Below are 22,123 nucleotides of genomic sequence, written 5' to 3'. Positions count from 1 at the left end.
ATGGGGTGGCTGGGTGATTGACATTGGAGAGGGTATGGGCTATGGTGAGCGCTGTGAATTGTGTAAGACTGTTGAATCACAGACCTCTACCTCTGAAACAAATAATACATTATATGTTAAAAAAAAAAAGAAGAAGAAGAAGATAGTAGGAAGGGAAAAATGGGGGGGCGGATCGGAGGGGGAGACAAACCATGAGAGACTATGGACTCTGAGAAACAAACTGAGAGTTCTAGAGGGGAGGGGGGTGGGTGATGGGTTAGCCTGATGGGTATTAAAGAGGGCACGTGGGTGGCTCAGTTGGTTAAGCGACTGCCTTCGGCTCAGGTCATGATCCTGGAGTTCCAGGATCGAGTCCCGCACTGGGCTCCCTGCTCAGCAGGGAGTCTGCTTCTCCCTCTGATCCTCCCCCTTTCTCATGTGCTCTCTCTCATTCTCTCAAATAAAATAAATAAAATCTTTAAAAAAAAAAAATAAAGAGGGCACGTTTTGAATGGAGCACTGGGTGTTATACACAGTGAATCATGGAACACTACATCAAAAACTAATGATGTAATGGTGATTAACATAATAAAATAAAATTTAAAAAAAATCCATTTTAGTCCTAATCCACAGTAAAGTGCCTAGCACATGAGACTCTCAAAATATTTGAGAATAGAATGACTGGCAATCAAAACTAAAGAGAAAGGAACTTACACCAGAGAAAGAGCATGTAGGAATGTACAATGGTAAGAAAGTAGAAGGTGAGTTTTGAAAATAATAATTAGGACGCCTGGGTGGCTCAGATGGTTAAGCGTCTGCCTTCGGCTCAGCTCATGATCCCAGGGTCCTGGGATCGAGTCCCACATCGGGCTCCCTGCTCCTTGGGAGCCTGCTTCTCCCTCTGCTTCTCTCTCTGTCTCTCACAAATAAATAAATAAAATCTTTAAAAAAAATAATAATTAGATTGTTTGGAGTGAAGATATAAAGGACTTCAAAAGTCCAACTAACCAACCTTGAGTTTTACTTTTTATAAAGTGGAAATTCATGAAACATTCATGAATAGGAGAATGAACCTACCCAAATATTCTAAATTATTCTGGGAATAGGACAGGTTTGGAATTGGGAAAGACTGGGAAAAGAAATATGTTGCCATAGCTCAGGTCTGTATTTCCCAAACTTCAAGTCATTCTCATACCATCTTCACAATTTTTTACCATATTTTCTGACCAATCTTCATTATATTTTGCAAATTCTGTGTGTCACTTTTATTTTACTTACACTTACATAAAAAGGCAAATTTTCACTCTGTGTGTGAAATCAGTATCACTTGCTACAGAAATAAAATGTAACAATAAGGGACGCCTGGGTGGCTCAGACGGCTAAGCGTCTGCCTTTGGCTCAGGTCATGATCCCAGGGTCCTGGGATCGAGTCCTGCATTGGGCTCCCTGCTCAGCGGGGAACCTGCTTCTCCCTCTGCCTCTCTCTCTCTCTCTGTCTCTTATGAATAAATAAATCTTTTTAAAAAAAGATTTTATTTATTTTTTGACAGAGAGAGTACAAGCAGCGGAAGTAGGGAGAGGGAGAAGCAGGCTCCCCGCTCAGCAGGGAGCCCAATGCGGGGCTCGATCCCAGGACCTTGGGATCAGGACCTGAGCCAAAGGCAGACGCTTAACCATCTGAGCCACCCAGGCGCCCAAAAAAATAAATAAAATCTTAAAAAAAAAAAGTAACAATAAATGGAAACCCAATGAACAAATACTAAATTCCAGCTAGATGTTATTGTGCCAAATTTCAAAGCCTCAGGCCTTCTCTGTTTGTCAAAGAGAGATTAACATAGTTGATGAGGTGTTTGAAAGCCATACTAACACGAAATTGACACTTTCCATGATTTAATCTGGGGGGCTAAAATTAAAATGAGATTAATGAACTAATATTAAATGTTATTATCAGTGAGCTCCCTGGCATTGTCCCACATTTCAGGAAACACTGGCTTGAAAAGTAAGGGCAGTAAGTTAAACAGCATTACCATATAACCCAGCAATCCCACTCCTAGGTATATAACTAAAAGAAATGAAAACAGTTATTCAAACAAAAACTTGCATACAAAATGTTCAGACAGCACTATTCATAATAGCTGAAAGATAGAAATACTCAAATATCCATCAAAAGATAAATGGATAAAATGTGGTATAGGGACACCTGGGTGGCTCAGTCGTTAAGCATCTGCCTTCGGCTCAGGTCATGGTCCCGGGGTCCTGGCATTGAGCCCCGCATCGGGCTCCCTGCTCCATGGGAAGCCTACTTTGCTTCTCCCTCTCCCACTCCCCCTGCATGTATTCCCTCTCTCTCTGTCTCTCTCTGTCAAATAAATAAGTAAAATCTTTAAAAAAAAAAAAAAAAAGGGCGCCTGGGTGGCTCAGTTGGTTAAGCGACTGCCTTCGGCTCAGGTCATGATCCCGGAGTCCCGAGATCGAGTCCCACATCGGGCTCCCGGCTCAGCAGGGAGCCTGCTTCTCCCTCTCACCCTTTCCCCTCTCATGCTGTTTCTCTCTCTCTCTCAAATAAATAAATAAAATCTTTAAAAAAAAAAAAAAAAGAAAATGTGGTATATATACAAAATAGAATATTATTTAGCCATAAAAAGAAATGAAATACTGACATAGACTACAATCTAGATTAACCCCAAAAATAAAATGCTAAGGGGCTCCTGGGTGGTTCAGTCAGTTAAGTGTCCAACTCTTTCAGCTTGGGCTCCTCAAGCTCAGCGTGGAGTCTGCTTCTCCCTCTCCCTCCCTCCCACCGCTTGTGCACTCTCTCTATTTTCTAAAATAATAAATAAAATCTTTGGTGGGGGGTGGGAGAAGATGCTAAGTGAAAGAAACCGAACACAAAAGGTAACATATTAATGATTCCATTTATATGAATTATCTAGAATAGGCAAATCCATAGAAACAGAAACAGATTAATGGTTGTCAGGGGCTGAGAGAAGATGATGAGGAATGACTGCTTCATGGATACAGAGTTTCTGTCTGGGGTAATAAAAAAGGTTCAGAACTAGATAACAGTGATGATTATATAACACTGAATGCACTTAAAGCCACTGAACTGTATAGTTTTAAATGGTTAAGGAATCAAGGAAAATGCTAAGGATCTGACTCTGAAATTAAAGCAAAGAAGGGAATCAGGAAAAGCTGAGATTTTGATGTTTAAAAGATTAATACTGCCACTAACATAAATAGGGAGATCAGAGGAAGATATGGTTTAGTGAAGAAAACTGTAGGTTGTTTTTTTTTTTTTACATAATTTTTTAAAAGATTTTATTTATTTGAGAGAGAGAGAAGGAGCAGGGAGAGGGGCAAAGGGAGTAAGAGAAGCAGACTCCCCAATGAGCAGGGAGCCCGACGTGGGGCTCGATCCTGGGACTCCAGACTTGATCCTGGGACTCTGGGCTCTATCCTGGGACTCCAGGATCATGACCTGAGCCAAAGGCAGACACTTAACCAACTGAGCCACCCAGGCACCCTTGTAGGTTGGGTTTTAAATATATACAACCTGAGATGCCAAATATTTACAGTGATTTAGAAATTCAGAACTGTTTCCTCTAATTAACCAAAAGGAGCTTATAAACAGATGGGATAATTTTGCATAATAGTACTAGAAAAGATTGTATTTAATTATGTTTGGCTATTATGTACTAAATATACCCACACAGAATTAATATACCTCTTTAGTATATGTTTCCTAAAGACTTCCAGAACCAACAAATGTAAATCCTTATGATACAGTCAATGCATCCTGTGGGTTATAAACAGTATACTCTCATACCCACAGCTGTTTGGTAGGAGAGGGAGAGGTAATATTACTTAGTTGCTTCTTCTTGCCTTGTCTATAAATTTTATTTGAAACTGACATCTTTCTGTACATTGCAACTATAGTTTCATTTAGGTACCAAATTAGGATAACTATACTTCCTGAAAATCCTAGCCCCATAAATGCAGATGAAGTTGCTTGGTGCTGCTCAACAGACTGCTGCTATATTAGAAATGCCAAGGTGAATTAAAAGACTTTCCATAATTTCTCACAAATCATCATTTAGCATTCTTCTTTGAATCATTTACAAAGAAAAGACAAATTGTCAGTAAAAGCTTGAAGAAAATGAAATGATCTAAAATATGGAATAGCAGGGCACCTGGGTGACTCAGTTGGTTAAGCATATGACTCTTGGTTTTGGCTCAGGTCATGATCTCAGGGTTCTGGGATCAAGCTCCACGTTGGGCTCCGCACTCAGCAGAGAGTCTGTTTGAAGAGTCTCTCCCTCTGCCCCTCCCCCCCACTCACTCACTCTCTAAAAATAAATAAATCTTTAAAAAAATAAATAAAATATGGAATAGCATGCACTATTAAACTACATCAAATTGAACTACATACTTAAGATTCCTCCTCCCAAAAAAAACAATGAATCAATTACAATTAAATCTAGACCTGTTGTAAACTTTTGACTAAAAATGGAACAAAAAATTCATAGAATATTTTATTTAAATCTCTGATTTATGAAGGAGGTAATGCACCCTTACTAAAACACACTTTTATAGTGCTCTCAAATGTTAACTCTTCCCCCAAATGACTAAGTCTGCCATATTTGTAAAAGTCCTCCCAAATGCATGAGTTCAGAAACATAGCACTATATTTCAAAGTATGATCTCTGTTTTCTATGGCAATTCCAAAAGAAAACCAACATTGCCCCTATCTCTACCTATACCTTGACAATGGGCCTCTCTTCAACAAAGCCATTCGGTTTTGGCCTACCTGCTCTGGTTTCATCACTCTCCAGGTTGTCACAAGATTCTGAAAATAAAATCATCTAAATTGCCTTTAATACATATGACAGCACAAAAAATGTATCTACACACACCACACATTCACACACATATATTCTATTCAGCCTGTTTAAAAAAAAAAAAATAGAGGAAGCAAACCAAGGATTGGAAGGAACCTCTTGCCATTTATATTCAGCATCTGTCCAAATGACATGACCTGCAAGTACAATCCATACCACATTAAATTTCTTCAATTCATCCCTTTCTCTTCTATCTCTGTGATTCAAGCTTCAGTTCAAGCCCTAATTAGCCCTTAGATCAGTTTAGCAAAAATCGCCCTACTCCCTTAATAATTTTACATGCATTAACCACCCACCACACACACACACACACACACACACACACACACACACTCCTTGGCTATAAATCCCTACCTTTCCATACTGTATTTGGAACTGAGCGCAGTTCTATTCTGCAGTATCTTTTTCCCCATTGCAATAGTTCTGGAACAAAAATCTGTTTTTACTGCTTTATTGTTCAGTTCTCTGATATCTTCTAAAATGCAAATCTGATATTTTCCTTTTAAAATCTTTCAACACCTTCTCACTGCGTCTGAATAAAGTACACACTGCTTAGCTATCTTTATAAATGCTGCTGTTAACCTCCCTAAACTCTCTACTCCCATCATATTCAATTATTTGTCACTTCCATGCTATTTTCTATCTGAAATGCCCTTCTCCTTCATCCACTTTCCAACACCTACTCACTTTTCCATACTTTGTTCAAGAGTTACCTGCCATAGGAGCATAGAGGGAGGAAAGGAAAAATAAAACAATACAAAATCAGACAGGGAGACAAACCATAAAAGACTCTTAATCCCAGGAAACAGAGGGGTGCTAGTGGGGAGAGGGGTGGGGGGATGGGGTAACTGGGTGATTGACATTAAGGAGAGCACGTGATATAATGAGCACTGGGTATTATATAAGACTGATGAATCACTGACCGCTACCTCTGAAACTAATAATATATGTTAATTGACTTTAAATATAAAAAAAGAGACTTCTAAGAGAATTTGACTAAGTTTAGGCATGAATTCTTTTCTATATTACAGGAAAACTTGAAGTATTATTAAGGAAATTATTTTCACTATTATAGTATTCAAGACATTGCTTTCTTTGCTGTTTTTGTGTACAATTAATTTTTAAAAGGAAGAAAATATTTTTTTTTAATTTTATTTATTTATTTCAGAGAGAGAGAGAATGAGAGATAGAAAGCACGAGAGGGAAGAGGGTCAGAGGGAGAAGCAGATTCCCTGCTGAGCAGGGAGCCCGATGTGGGACTCGATCCCGGGACTCCAGGATCATGACCTGAGCCGAAGGCAGTCACTTAACCAACCGAGCCACCCAGGCGCCCAAGGAAGAAAATATTTCAAAAATATCTTGGATGTAAAACTCTCAAAATTAAGGGTCACATTGTCCCAAAAGGACATTTTGATAGAAAGAGGTGAATTGGTCAATACCATAATTTAATACTAATATGTATTAGAAGAATCATTTTCTAAGAAATAAAAATGATTCTCTGAATTCACAAGAAAAAAAAGTTACCTGCCATAATCCTTTCCTGAGCCATCCCACACATATACATTTTAAAATACATCACTCTCTCCTTACTACCTCTACTACAACACATCATTCTTACCTGCTTACAATGCCTTCCTCTCCTAGGAAATTCTAAGACTCTTTTCAGTAATCATAGAATCTCTTTGATGATCTCTGAGTGTCCATGGCTGGTTGTCAATTATTCTACAATACTTGCTTTTTCAGGACTCAAGATCATGTCATACTTACTCGAACTCTTATAGCACCCATGCTAGTAAAATAAAACTCTTGGTGCCTGGAGCACCAGAAATCAAAGGGTTTTCACCAGATTCTGCACAAAGTGGTCTTCTAGTTGTATAGTTAAGTAATCCTCACATTTGTATAGCTGGCAAATGTTGTACTGAACAATGTTCTTAGAAAATTCATAGATGCTTCAAATGCTTGTTTTTCTAACTTACAGTAGTGATAATCTTGTGAATAATTTGTATTTTCATTAATCTGTCATTGTTTATTTTGCATTAAAATATAAATTTATATACAATATATAATACATTTATTATAAAATAATACAAAATATATATATAAGACCGTAGTTCTCAACAAGTGACACCCCAACCCTCACCCCCTAGGGGGGTCCTTCATTTTTTTTTTTTTAAAGATTTATTTATTTGAGAGAGAGAGAACACAAGCAGGGAAGAGGAGCAGAGGGAGAGAGAGAGAGAAGCAGACCCCCCGCTGAGCAGGGAGCCCGATGTGGGGCTCGATCCCAGGGCTCAGTCCCAGGACCCTGGGATCGTGACCTGTGCCTGGGCTGAAGGCAGACGTAACAGACTGAGCCATCCAGGCACCCCCACCCCCAGGGGTCCTTGAGACACTTTCAGGAAGTCTATAAAGTCAAAAATAAATAAATCTTTAAAACATACTTATTTTAGAGAGAGTACGCAAGCATGAGTGGGGAGAGGGGGAGAGGGAGAGAATCAGACTCCCCACTAAGCATGGAGCCCAACATGGGGCTTGATCTCACAACCCTGAAATCATGACCTGAGCCAAAACCAAGGGTTGGACACTTAATCGACAGAGCCACCCAGGCACCCCAAAAGTCAAAACTCTTTTCATGGTAATATTAAGGCATTGTCTTCTTTATTCTCATTCTCTCACGAGTTTCCCAGGGGCTAGCTGGCACATAATACTGCAACAAATTAAATGCACAAATAGATGAGAATCTAGCTATCTTCTATTAAGCCAGACATTGCAGACTCTAAAGAGATTTGCAAAAATGTAAAACAATGTTACTCTTTTCACAAATTTTTTTGGAAAATACAATTATTTTTAATAAAAATACATTATTTCTGTTAATATGGAACGGGCTTATCACTAGGTTCCAATAACATCCTTTCCTTGCCTTGCCACTTTTTGAGATGTTATGAATTTCCCACAGATGCCCTCAGCATCCCATGTTGGTTCTTTTAATCTTGCACACACCTTCATTAAATCCTTTTCAGAATTCCAGCTGAGTGTCCCTCAGTTTTCTTCCAAGTCCCTGTCTGAATCTCCTCTTGATCCTGGGTCAGACAGATTCATCAAGAAAACCTGTTTCTTCCTGAGGAACAACTGATGCTACCAATTTCGGGTGATCAGGTATCCTGATTTGTTGGTTGATATCATAGACTTTGTCACTAGAGGCTGATAAAAGCAATTCGCAGTACAGTAGACTGGTTATGAGACTCTGCAGTTAGACTGCCTAAATGGTAATCCTGCTATAGAATCCTATTTTGGTGGGATGCCTGAGTGGCTCAGTCGGTTAAGCAGCCGCCTTCGGCTCAGGTCATGATCCCAGGGTACCAGGACTGAGTCCCACATCAGGCTCCTTGTTATGTGGGGAGCCTGCTGCTCCCCTGCTTGTGCTTGCTGTCTCTCCCTCTCTCTCTGACAAATAAATAAAATCTTCAAAAATAAATAAAGAAAAGAAAAAATAAAGAATCCTATTTTGGCTTATTATAAAACAGGTACAGGTTTCCTCCGATATCTGAAAGTAGAGCATTCCTATGAAAAGTTTTTTTTAATTAGATTTTATTTATTTATTTGACAGAGAGAGAGAGAGAGAACACAAGCAGAAGGAGCGGCAGGTACAGGGAGAAGCAGGCTCCCTGCTGAGCAGGGAGCCCAATGTGGGGCTCGATCCCAGGACCCCGGGATCATGACCTGAGCCTAAGGCAGACACTTAACCGACTGAGCCACCCATGTGCCCTCCTATGAAAACTTTCTTAAGTCAAATGTCATAAGGCAAAGAAATAATAACCATTAATTTATATGGAAAAATTTTTGAGTTTTCCCAGACCCAAAAAATAACCTCTCTTAGGTTTTTCTGATAACTTAGGACACATCTTGCTAACAGATGCACAAAATAAATAAAGATGAAGCACAGATGCTCACAGACACAGTTCAAAGCTATGGCAACCTGATGCTGAGATACTCAGTGTAGTTCCAGGGGAAGGAGCTTGGTGGGCCATGCTTGCTGTTCCGGGTGTGTACTATCTCTATAATGGCTCTGCAAAACAAACACTGAACACCCTTTTCATTTTTCACCTTTTTCCATAAAAGCTAAAATCCTCTTTGGATTTCTTTCAGTTGTCAAAAAGATACTAACATATGTCTGTAAAAGTGAAGTGGCATGGGGCACCTGGGTGGCTCAGTTGGTTAAGTGTCTGACTTCGATTCAGGTCATGATCTCAGACTCCTAGGATGGAGCCATGCGTGTCGGGCTCTATTTGTCCCTCTGCCCCTCCTCTCACTCATACATACACACTCTCTCTCGCTCAAGTAAATAAAATCTTTAAAAAAAAAAAAAAAGTGAGGGCGCCTGGGTGGCTCAGATGGTTGGGCGACTGCCTTCGGCTCAGGTCATGGTCCTGGAGTCCCGGGATCGAGGCCCGCATTGGGCTCCCTGCTCGGCGGGGAGTCTGCTTCTCCCTCTGACCCTCCCCCCTCTCATGCTCTCTATCTCTCATTCTCTCTCTCTCAAATGAATGAATAAAATCTTAAAAAAAAGATAGAAGACAAAAAAAATTTTAAAAATTAAAAAAAAAAGTGAAGTGGCGTAACACAAACTTCCAAAATACAAGGGATATTTGTACTCCTTATAAAGTGATCATTAAGATTAAATGTGATAAATTTAAAAAACAGCACAGCTTAGCACAAAACATATGGTATTAATTTTGATATATTATTAATTAAATAAATTCTAACACTAAGCAGTTTATTCAGGCAGTTAATACATAAATCAGCCATCCTTCAGATTCCTTATATTAGGAACCATGCCTACCTTGAGAGCCCCTGTATTGGGATTCACCAATGCATCTTTTATTTAATTAAAAGATTTTATTTATTTATTTATTTGACAAAGAGAGACAGAGAGAGAGGGAACACAAACGGGGAGAGTGGGAGAGGGAGAAGCAGGCCTCCTGCTGAGCAGGGAACCCGATGTGGGGCTCGGTCCCAGAACCCCGGGATCACGACCTGAGCCAAAGGCAGATGCCCAACGAATGAGCCCCCCGGGAGCCCCATCACCAATACATCTTAATCCACAGTCTTCCAGCCCTTCTAGAGCTATGAAGAAAAAGACAGAGACAGAGAGAAAAGAGAAAAATGAAGGCAGTTAAAGAGAAAAATCAAGAAAAAACTTAAAAAAATAGAGACAGAGAGGAAGAGAGAAGGCGAAAGGAAACAAAAAGGAAACCAACTCCCATCTCCTTGTCTTCTTTGCCGATCCTCTAATTTTATCTCCTACTGTCACATTTATTCAGTTTAATTTACTAACCATAGTCTTTCCATCTCTCCCTCTTCAGTTCTTTAATGTCTGGATTAACAACTCATTGACCCTCTCTGGACAGGATGCTGATTTAAGCCAAAATACTGCCATAATTTAACAGAAATTCTTGGAAACTCTCCAATGCTTAAGATATAAAATGACTCAAAAAAGTAGTGGCATAATTATGCCACATTTCTTTGGCTCCTCTTCAAAGGAGAAACAAGGGATCTAAAACTATTTCCCTGAAGTGACGACTTTATGGTAAATTAATTTTTTAATGAGTCTCAGGTGTACAGATTTGGATTAATCATTTTAGTTGATGATACATACACTATCATCTCTGATCCATGCACACATTATGTATACATATGTAATATAATGAACACCCATGAATTCATTAGAACATTAACAATCACTTAAAATATACCTATAACTATGTTCCTTCCCTATCATGTTCCCTTGCCTCCTCCACACCAAGATAATTAATATCCTGAGTTCTGTGTTTATTATTGCCTTGTTTTTTAAAATTGCGGTAAAGGAAACATAACATTTTGCTATCTTAATCATTTTGAAGTGTACAGTTCAGTGGCATTAAATACATTCACAATGTTATGCAACCACTGCTCTCGTTTTTTAAAAAGACTTATGTAAACATACCTAAATAAAATATTAAACTTTAGTTACACTGAACTTTATAAAAAGAGTAATCATTCTGGGGGCACCTGGGTGGCTCAGGATGGTTAAGCATCTGCCTTCAGCTCAGGTCATGACCCCAGGTTCCTGGGATCGAGTCCCATGTCTGGCTCCTGGCTCAGTGGGGAGCCTGTTTCTCCCTCTCCCTCTGCCTCTCTCCCTGCTCATGCTCTATCTCTCTGTCTCAAATGAATTAAAAAAAAAAAAAAAAACTTAAAAAAAGGTAATCATTCTGTATTTAATCTCAACACTATTTTACTTGATCCTATTCTAGAAAAACTCATCTACATTTCCTGCAAACAAGTCTTACTTGTCTTTGTCAGTTTTATTCCTAATTCATGTTTTTAAATATTTATTGTTGCCAGTGTAAATTTTTCTTTTAAAATGACATTTTAATTATTTGTTACTGATGTAGAAAACATGATATACTGATCTAGCTATCCACTTTGATAAATTCTCATATCACTTTAACACTTAGTAAATTCTTTTGGGTTTTCTATGCAGATAATTTCTACAAAGTTTTATTCTTCCTTTCCAATTCTTGTGGATTACTTTTTTTTTTTAAGATTTTATTTATTTATTCATAGGAGACAGAGAGAGAGAGAGAGGCAGAGGGAGAAGCAGGCTCCCCGCCAAGCAGGGAGCCTGATACGGGACTCGATCCCAGAACCCTGGGATCATGACCTGAGCCGAAGACAGACGCTCAATGACTGAGCCACCCAGGCGCCCTCTCTTTTTTTTTTTTTTTGTTTTATTTTTCAGGCTAGGGATTACAGCACAATGAAAATGAAGTGAAAAATGGGCATCTTTGTCTTGTTCTGTCCATCCCCAGTATATTTTATCATAGGTAAGCCAAGTTATCTAAATAAGCCCTTTCCTAAGAGTAAATGCTGCATGATCCAACCCTCAGTTCTACCCAGAGACTCACACCTATGGCAATAGAGTAACAGAAACATCTGATAACACAAATAACTTCATCATCCAGAGAGAAAACACTATTTGTTGCATGTAGGAGAAAAGCTAAAATTTGGCCAGAGATCTGGCTCTATTTGTGAAATGTTAGCTGGTAAAAAATTCATTTAGATTTGTTAAAAATACCCTTCTAATCCCCTGTCATCTTTTGAACAACCTGAAAAGTGGATGGGTTGGGTGTTAAAATGAGCACCTAGACGAACCATGAGAGACTATGGACTCTGAAAAACAAACTGAGGGATCTAGAGGGGTGGGGGGTGGGGGGATGGGTTAGCCTGGTGATGGGTATTAAAGAGGGCACAATCTGCATGGAGCACTGGGTGTTATGGACAAACAACGAATCATGGAACACTACATCAAAAACTAATGATGTACTGTATGGTGATTAACATAACAATAAAAAAATTTTTTAAATTGAAATAAAAAAAATGAGCACCTAATTTTAAGAAGACTGAAGCACAGACACACCTAACATCTAGGATCACAGAGCAAGTGACAGACAACACTGTATCTCTAGATGCCCAGCCCATCCCATCATCCCATCAAGTGAGGAAAGCAAAACACTGTATGGGCTAAAATGCATCCAAACAGAAGCTATTCTCAGTTCTCCCAATCATGATGATTTTAAGGGTCTACTGTCCACTTTGCATTTTGCTCGGACTGGCTGTGAATGATGAAACATATCAAAAATTTTAAAGTATGTAACCAGTATCACCAAACAATGTCAGCTAAGGGAATCTTGTGGGAGTTCAATCAAAACTATGAAAGGAAGGGGCACCTGGGTGGCTCAGTAGGTTAAGCAACCAACTCTTGATCTCAGCTCAGGTCTTGATCTCAGGGTTGTGAATTCAAGCCCTGTATTGGGTTCACACTGGGCATGGAGGCTACTGGAAAAAAAACAAAACACAAACAAAAAAACAAAACAAAACAAACCTATGAAAGGGAAAGCTATGCCCTCCTCTCCTACACTCTCCAAGGTGTACTGTACATCAGCTGAAGGACTTCCCAGTTCACAGAAATCAATGAACTCCTCCAGCTCACTTTTTAGGAAACTTCTTTTAAGCACACTGGTTTCTCGGAAAGCACTTTTTTTCTTGGCCCATAATGAATCAGGGTAGACTGTTTCTTTTGGCCTGATGCCATAATTAAAGGCTTAAAGATAAACCAGCAGCATCTGAAACTGAAACTAAAGACAGAATATTTCCTTAACTCTTCTTTTCTTTCAAAACTAAACTCAGATCAGTGAATACAAAGAAAGGAAATATGCCAGAGCTTTGAAAAAATTAGAATAGAAATTTAAGAAGAGTTGTAATTTAGATTTTTATTCAAATGATCCACCTAGGATTGCCTGTGGATATAATAAGTAATAGTTGGCCTTCTATTATCCCTGAAAGGTTGATTTTTTTCCCAAATTCTTCTCCATATTGATAACACAAAGTTTCTCCCCTTAAGCAAATCCCCATTTAAAACAAGAATAGAGGTATCCTTTGTTTTGATTCTATGCTCCCCAGACAACTTCAGGTTACTAATTCAACTTCCCAGATACTGTGATACTGGAAAAGGGTGATTTGGATACCAGACTCAATATCCCCAGTCATTGGAAGGTCCTCATTATAAATGAATAAACTATCTTTTTTATTTGCATCTTAGTCTCTTGAAGATTTGGCCAGCAGAATTAATTCTTTAAGAACATTAATTTTTTTACTCTGGATGATTAGAACAAATAGGAGTTTCTGGACTGTAAAACTGAGAACCAGACACAGAATCCTAAAAAAGTATTACCATCCTTTTGAAACTCTACCAACCTGCCTGACTGGTTGGCTGGCTTCCTTCTATACCATTTGTTACGACACTTCTCTAATTGTGTATGCTTTCCCTTCCTGGCCATTTGTCTAAATAAGCACAATAATGTTCATCTGAATGCTCCTGGTCTTTATGAGTACTTTCTTCTATGAACATCCATATTATTTATTGTCTGAACCACTCATTTGGCACTGATCATAGTTTCTTTTATTGATATTGTTTCATAATTTTTGCTGTTTCCAATTAGAATGCAAGCCATCAAGGACCAACATCAGATCATTTCCCCTGAGATTAGCTTGGTTCCCAACACAAAGTACACAAACAGTTATGAGAACAAGCACAACTCTCCTCATTCTTCCAACACCATCTATGGCCATATATGTAACGTACACTGAAAATACTTACATTACTTCATTCATTCAATGCATAATTAAAGAGAACTTCCAATGAATAATTAAGAAGCTTTTTAGGAGCATCACACTTTGCATATCTACCCCATAGTCCTTGGAATGAAGATTCTGGACTATAGCTCACTAAGAATATCTGGATTAATTCTACCTACTTGAATCCATACTAACTTCTGAGGAAATTACAGTCTTAAATTAAACTTGGTTCCTCAATCTAGAAAAATCAATAACAACCATGTCCTAATGTAGAAATATGAGTCAACAGAATTTCTTTTTGAAGATGTACAATTCTTATTTATGCTTTTTCTTCAGATCTGTATAGATTTATCTATCTATCCATCCTCCCATCCAGTATTTACTGAATACTTCCATATGCCAGGTGATATTCTAGTGGCCATGGATGCAGCTGTGAATAAGACTGATAAGGTCCCTGCTTTTTTATGGCTTATATTTTAGTATGGAGAAATAGACATTAAACCAATAAAAAATAACCAAATATCAGATACAAATACCAGAGAATTAAAAGATCATGGGTGCTTAAACTGTATGCTAAAAGAAAATACTATTTCGCTAAAATCCAAATGTCCAGAAGGAATCACATATGCATAAAACAGGTAAAGCATTCCAGATAAAGAAAACAGCTAATGTAAAGGCCACAGTGACTGGAGTGTAGTGGTTGAGAGAAAAAAAAATTGAGATGAGGTTAGACAGATAGATAGCAGTTAGACGACAGAGGCCTTAATAAAACAAGTTAGTTACAAAATTGGATTTAATTCTAAGTACAACTGGAAGTTGCTGGAGGATCATAAGCAGGGGAGTGACATGGTCACTTACGTTTTAAAAATATCACTCTGTTCTACTACAGCAATGAAAAAGAAAAAAGCATATGTCTAGAAAAAGATTTAAGCAGAAATGCTTTTAACAGCTTTATACTAACTACTAAAATGTGGAAACAGTTGAGGTGTCCATCAACAAGAGAATGGATAAACCAACTGGTGTATTTGTGCAATGGAACACTATGCAGCAATAAGACAAAATACTGGGGCGCCTGGCTGGCTCAGTTGTTAATCGTCTGCCTTCAGCTCAGGTCATGATCCCACGGTCCTGGGTTCAGGCCCCGCATCGGGCTCCCTGCTCCACGGGAGGCCTGCTTCTCCCTCTCCCACTCCCCCTGCTTGTGTTCCCTCTCTGGCTGTCTCTCTGTGTCAAATAAATAAATAAAATCTTTAAAAAAAAAATAAAGACAAAATACTGATTCATGCAACTACACCGATGAATCTAAACCATATGCTGAGAAAAAGAAGGCTTGCACTAAGGAGCACATACTGAAATGGTCCTATTTATATGAAGTTCTAGAAAGGAAAAAACAAATCTATAGTTAAAAAAATTCAGAAGAGTAAGTGTCAGGAGTAGAGGAGATGGGATGAGGACAGACTGGCAAGTGGCATGAAGGGACTTTCTGGTGTGGTAGTGATATTCTATAACCTGACAGGGATTTGGATTATACAAGTGTATGCATATGTGAGACTCATTTAATGGTACAATGAAGACCCGAACATTTCAATATATGTAAATTTTACCTCAAAAAAAAAAAGAAAGTAAGGGGCACCTGGGTCAGTTAAGCATCTGCCCTCAGCTCAGGTCATAATCCCAGGGTCCTGGGATCAAGCCCCGCATCAGGCTCCCTGCTCAGCAGGAAGTCTTTTTCTCCTTCTTCTCCCTCAGCCCTGCTCGTGTATGTGCACTCTCTCTCAAATAAATAAAATCTAACAATAATAACAATAACCATAAAAACTAACTCGATAGAAAGCACGCTAGGATGATGGAGTAATATGACCTCTGAAAATCTCCTCTGTAAAAGCGAAAAGAGCACTGGAAAAAAAATCTGTCAAAACCAACTTTTTCAGAACTCTTCAAATTAGCCAAAAGTCTGCAGCAGTATGGAAAACATCTAAGACACAGCTTATCTCAGTAAGAACAGAACTCTGTGGCACTTTTCACTGCCCTGTTCTCATTCCCCTTTCCCATGCTCTACACAGTAGTCTTGAAAAATAACAGCCCCACAACTATGTAGCTCTGAAAAGCTGCCTAAAAGCCAATGGAGGGGCAGAATGGGTTTGGAACTGCCCAAAAGGTCAGCTTGAAGGGAGAAATTAGGGCCATTTTAGGTCTTTTCTGTGTGTGCACGGTGGCTCAGTCAGTTAAGCGTCCAGCTCGGGTCATGATCCCAGGGTCCTGGGATCAAGCCCTGCATCAGGCTCTTTGCTTGGCAGGGAGCCTGCTTCTCCCTCTCCCTCTGTCTGCCACTCCTCCTGCTTGTGCGCACATGCTCTCTCTCACTCTTTCTCAAATAAAATCTTAAAAAAAAACACAGTAAAAGAAATGACAAAGATTCCAGTCATATGAAATGTCCAAAATAGGCAAATTTTTAAAAAGAGAAAGTAAATGAGTGGTTACCTAGGAGTGAAAAGGGTGTGTGGTTGGAGGGTAATAGCTAAGGGATACGGAGTTTTCTTTTTGGAGTGATAAAAATATTTTTAAATTGACCATGCCGTTGGTTGCACAACTCTCTGAATATACTGAACTGTACACCTTAAATGGGTTAATTGTATATGTGTAAATTGTATCTAAATAAGCCATTTTTTAAAAAAGCAAATTAAAATGATAAAACTAAATTAAATGATAAACTAAAAAATATCTGTATAATACAAAAGGTGGCAGTAACAGAGAAGTAAAAAAGACAGCACAGTCCACAGTAACCAAACTGTGGAAAGAGCCAAGATGTCCATCAACAGATGAATGGATAAAGAAGAAGTGGTGTGTGTGTGTGTGTGTGTATACACACACACACACACACACACACACACACACACACACACACAATGGAATATTATGCAGCCATCAAAAGGAATGAGATCTTGCCATTTGCAATGACGTGGATGGAACTGGAGGGTGTTATGCTGAGTAAAATAAGTCAATCAGAGAAAGCCAGGTATCATATGACCTCACTGATATGAGGAATTCTTAATCTCAGGAAACAAACTGAGGGTTGCAGGAGTGTGGGGGGTGGTGGGAGAGACGGGGTGGCTGCGTGATAGACATTGGGGAGGGTATGTGCTATGGTGAGCGCTGTGAATTGTGCAAGACTGTTGAATCACAGATCTGTACCTCTGAAACAAATAATGCAATATATGTTAAGAAGAAAAAAAAAAAAAGAAGATAGCAGGAGGGAAAGAATGAAGGGGGGGAAATCAGAGGGGGAGACAAACCATGAGAGACAATGGACTCTGAAAACCAAACTGAGGGTTCTAGAGGGGAGGGGGTGGGAGGATGGGTTAGCCTGGTGATGGGTATTAAGGAGGGCACATTCTGAGTGGAGCACTGGGTGTTATACACAAACAATGAACGCTACATCAAAAACTAATGATGTAATGTATGGCGATTAACATAACAATAAAAAATTTAAAGAAAAAAGACAACACATACAGAAAACAAACACTGTATGTGTTTGGACTAAACACTCCAATCACAGGTCAGAGATTGGCAGAATGGATTTTTAAAGAAACCTGATCCAACTGCACACTTTTTGCAAGAAACATAATTTAGATTCAAAGACAAAAACAGGTTAAAAGTTAAAGAACAGAAAAATATGCTAACAATAACCAAGAGAGCTGGAATAACTAATCAAAAATTGTTAGTAGAGATAAAGAATGACATTTCATAATGATTCAACAAGCCAATGGTTAAAAATAAAAATAACAAAAAACTTTGGAAGTTACAGAAGTTACATGAATTTCTTATAAAAGAACAATTCAGTAGGCTGATGAATAAAACCTAAGAGTTGTCTAGTAACAGAAATAAGATGCTAAATGATAAGATCCATTTGGAGTATTTTTTTTTAAACTACACTAACATCTGTTTCTTAAAGAAACACAAAATTACGTATTTTAACTATTAGAATATAGATGTCAGAATTTGAGAAGAAATAATCTGGGGAAGGAAACAGCTATCCAGATCCAAGAGGCACAGAAACTTCCCCCCAACAAGATCCAAACTAAGGAGGTCCACACCAAGACATGCAGTAATTGAAATGGCAAAAAATGTATAAAAAAATTTTTTTTAAGATTTTATTTGAGAGAGAGAGAGAGAGAGAGACCGCACATGCATGCGTGTGTGCACACGCACACAAACACACAAGCAGGAACGGGGGAGGGAGAGAACACCATAAATCTGCAGATTTTTCAGAAATTTAACCGGCCAGAAGAAAGAGGCATGATATATTCAAAGTGCTAAAACGGAAAAATCTACAGCCAAAAATAGTCTATCCAGCAAGGCTATCATTTAGGAAAGGAGACAGCTAAAACGTTTGTCAGACAAACAAAAACTAAAGGAGTTCATGACCACAAAACCAACCCTATTAAGGGGGACTCTTTGAGTGGAAAGACCATAAGTGGGAGAATAAAAAATTGAAAAACACAAATGCTATAAAAGTAGGTATTTCTGTAAAAATCAGCCAAGGAACTCATAAAATAAAAGGATGTAGAATATGACACCAAAAACCTGATCAGACAGACAGATAAACCTAAAATGTGGGGGAGAGAGGAAAAAAGAATAGGTTCAAACTTGAGAGACAATCAACTTAATATAGACTGCTCTATGCAGAAAACATTATATACAAACCCAGTAGTAACCATAAATCAAAAACAAGTAATAGATATACAAAGAAAAAACGGAAATCCAAGCATATCACTAAAGAAAACCAAAAACCGGTGTGGCTCAGTTGTTAAGCGTCTGCCTTCGGCTCAGGTCATGATCCCAGGGTCCTGGGATCAAGCCCCACATCAGGATCCCTGCTCCGCGGGAGGCCTGCTTCTCCCTCTCCCACTCCCCCTACTTGTGTTCCCTCTCTTGCTGTGTCTCTCTGTCAAATAAATAAATAAAATCTTTAAAAAAAAAAAAAAACCATGAAAGAGAACAAAGGATCAGAAAAACACAACAAGGGCGCCTGGGTGGCTCAGTTGGTTAAGCGACTGCCTTCGGCTCAGGTCATGATCCTGGAGTCCCGGGATCGAGTCCCACATTGGGCTCCCTGCTCGGCGGGGAGTCTGCTTCTCCCTCTGACCCTCTTCCCTCTCGTGCTCTCTATCTCTCATTCTCTCTCAAATAAATAAATAAAATCTTAAAAAAAAAAAAAGAAAAACACAACAAAAACAACCATAAAACAAGTATCAAAATTTCAATAAATATGCGTCTATCAGTAATTATTTTGAATGTAAATGAACATTCAAATCAAAAGACAGAGAATGACAAAGTAGATTAAAAAACAAGACCTATTTATATGCTCCCTACAAGAGAGTCATTTCAGATCTAAAGACACCTGCAGATTTAAAGTGAGAGGGTGGAGAAATACTGATCATGGAAATGGATGTCAAAAGAAACCCAGAGTATAGGGCACCTGGGTGGCTCAGTCGGTTAAGCATCTGTCTTCAGCTCAGGTCATGATCCCAGAGTCCCAGGATCCAGCCCCTGCATTGGGCTCCCCCCTCAGTAGGAAGTCTGCTTCTCCCTCCAACCCTCCATCTCATGCTCTCTCTCTTTCTCTCTAATAAATAATCTTAAAAAAAAAAAAAGCCAGAGTAGCAATCCTTATAATAGAACAGACTTTAAAATAAAAACTGTAATGAGACAAAAAAAAGTACACTATACAATCATAAAGAGGATAATCCAACAAGATATAATTGAAAATATTTATGCACCCAACATGGGAGGACCGAAATACATAAAGTAGGTAGTAACAAACATAAAGAAAATAATCAACAGTAATAGTAGGGGATTTGAACACTCCACTTACATCGATGGACAGATCATCCAAACAGGAAATCAACAAGAGAATATTTGCTCTGAATGACATACTGGACCAGATGAATTTAAGAGATATATTCTGAACATTCCAACTTAAAAAAGCAGAATTCATGTCCTTCTCAAGTGCACATGGAACAGTCTCGAAAAAAGATCACATTAGGCCACAAAACAAATCTTAAATTCAAAAAGATCAAAGTCATAACATGCATCTTTTCTGACTACAATGCTATGAAACTAGAAATCAACCACAAGAAAAAATCTGTAAAGGGCCCAAAAGTACATGGAAGTGAAATAACATGCTATTAAAATAATGAATGGGTCTACCAAAAAAAATCAAAGAAGAAATCAAAAATTACATGGAAACAAATGAAAATGAAACCACAATGATTCAAAATCCTTGGGATGCAGCAAAAGCAGTTCAAAGAAGGAAGTTAATACCAATCCAGATCTACATCTAGAAAAAAGAAAAAACTCAAACAACCTAACCTTATACCTAAAGAATCTCAAAAAATAACAAAATCCAAAACCAGAAAATAATAAAAATTAGAGCAGAAATAAATGATATAGACACCAAAAGAAAAAAAATAGAACAGATCAATGAAACCAGCAGCTGGTTCTTTGAAAACATCAATAAAATCAATAAATGTATAGCCACACTCATCAAAAAGAGAGAGAGCAGACCCAAACAAAATCACTAATGAAAAAGAAGAAATAACAACCAACATCAAAGAAATATGAACCATTTTAAGAGATTGTTATGAAAATTTACATGTGAAAAAACTGTACAACCTAGAAGAAATAGCTAACTTCCTGGAAACATAATCTACCAAAACTCAATCGGGAAGAAATAGAAATTTGAACAGATGGATTACCAGCAATGGAACTGAATCAGTAATTAAAAAAAAAAAAAAAAACTACATTACTAGAGCACCTGGATGGCTCAGTCGGTTAAGCATCTGCCTTTGGCTCAGTCACGATCCCAGGGTCCTGAGATCGAGCCCTGCATCGGGCTCCCTGCTCAGCAGGAAGCCTGCTTCTCCCTCTCCCACTCCCCCTGCTTGTGTTCCCTCTCTCGCCATGTCTCTCTCTGTCAAATAAATATATCTTTAAAAACAAATAAATAAATAATTTTTAAAAACTCCATTACTGAGCCATCAGAAAGGATGAAATCTTACCATGTACATTGACATGTATGGAACTGGAGGGTATTATGCTGAACGAAATAAATGAATCACAGAAAGACAATTATCACTATGGTTTCACTCATATGAAGAATATAAGAACAAGCGCAGAGGATCATAGGGGAAGGGAGGGAAAATGAATGGGAAGAAATCAGAGAGGTAGACAAACAATGAGAGACTCTTAACTATGGGAAAGAAACTGAGGGTTGCTGGAGGGGAGGTGGGTAGGGGGGTGGGGTAACTGGATGATGCACATGAAGGAGGGCACATGATGTGCTGAGCACTGGGTGTTAATACGTAACTGATGAATTACTGAACTCTACATCTGAAACTAATGATGTACTATATGTTGGCTAATTGAATTTAAATTAAAAAAAAAACTCCAAAAATACAAAAGTCCAGCACCAAAGGGCTTCACAAATTCTATCACTTAAAGAGTTAATACCCATTCTTCCCAAACGATTCCAAAAAAAAAAGAGAAAGGAAAACTTCAAAATTCATTCTATGAAATCAGTATCATCCTGATACTAAAACCAGATAAACACACCACAAAAAAAAGAGAACCATGGGCTAATATGTCTGATGAACATAGATTCAAAAAATCCTCAACAAAACACTAGCAAGCCAAATCTAACAATACATTAAAACAATTATTCACCATGATCAAGTTGGATCTATTCATGAGATGCAAGTGTGGATCAATATTCACAAATCAATGGGATACATCACACATCAATAAGATGAAGGAAAAGAACCATATGACATAGTACAACAACCATTCATAAGAGAACCCTCAACAAAACCAGTCTAGAGAGAACATACCTCGATATAATACAAGCCTAACATGAAAAATCTACAGCCAACGTCATACGTATGATGAAAAACTGAGAGCGTTTCCCTATAATGTCAGAAACAAGAGAAAAAAAGAAAGAAAGAAACAAGACCAGGATGTGTACTCTCATCAATTTTATTCAACATAGTACTGGAAGTCCTAGCCACAGT

At 38.4% G+C, this 22,123-nt stretch overlaps 1 protein-coding gene across 1 annotated transcript in view; it reads right to left on the bottom strand.

Annotated features, from left to right (window-relative positions):
- The window catches only part of ART3 (ADP-ribosyltransferase 3 (inactive)), a 155,011-nt gene that overhangs the window by 100,668 nt on the left and 32,220 nt on the right, over window positions 1-22,123 (bottom strand). The window lies entirely within an intron of this gene.

Source organism: Zalophus californianus, chromosome 2 (genome assembly GCF_009762305.2).
Source record: "Zalophus californianus isolate mZalCal1 chromosome 2, mZalCal1.pri.v2, whole genome shotgun sequence".
Taxonomy (NCBI): Eukaryota; Metazoa; Chordata; class Mammalia; order Carnivora; family Otariidae; genus Zalophus; species Zalophus californianus.
The sequence above is the reverse complement of the archived record's forward strand: the minus strand, read 5'-3'. Positions and strand labels throughout refer to the sequence as shown.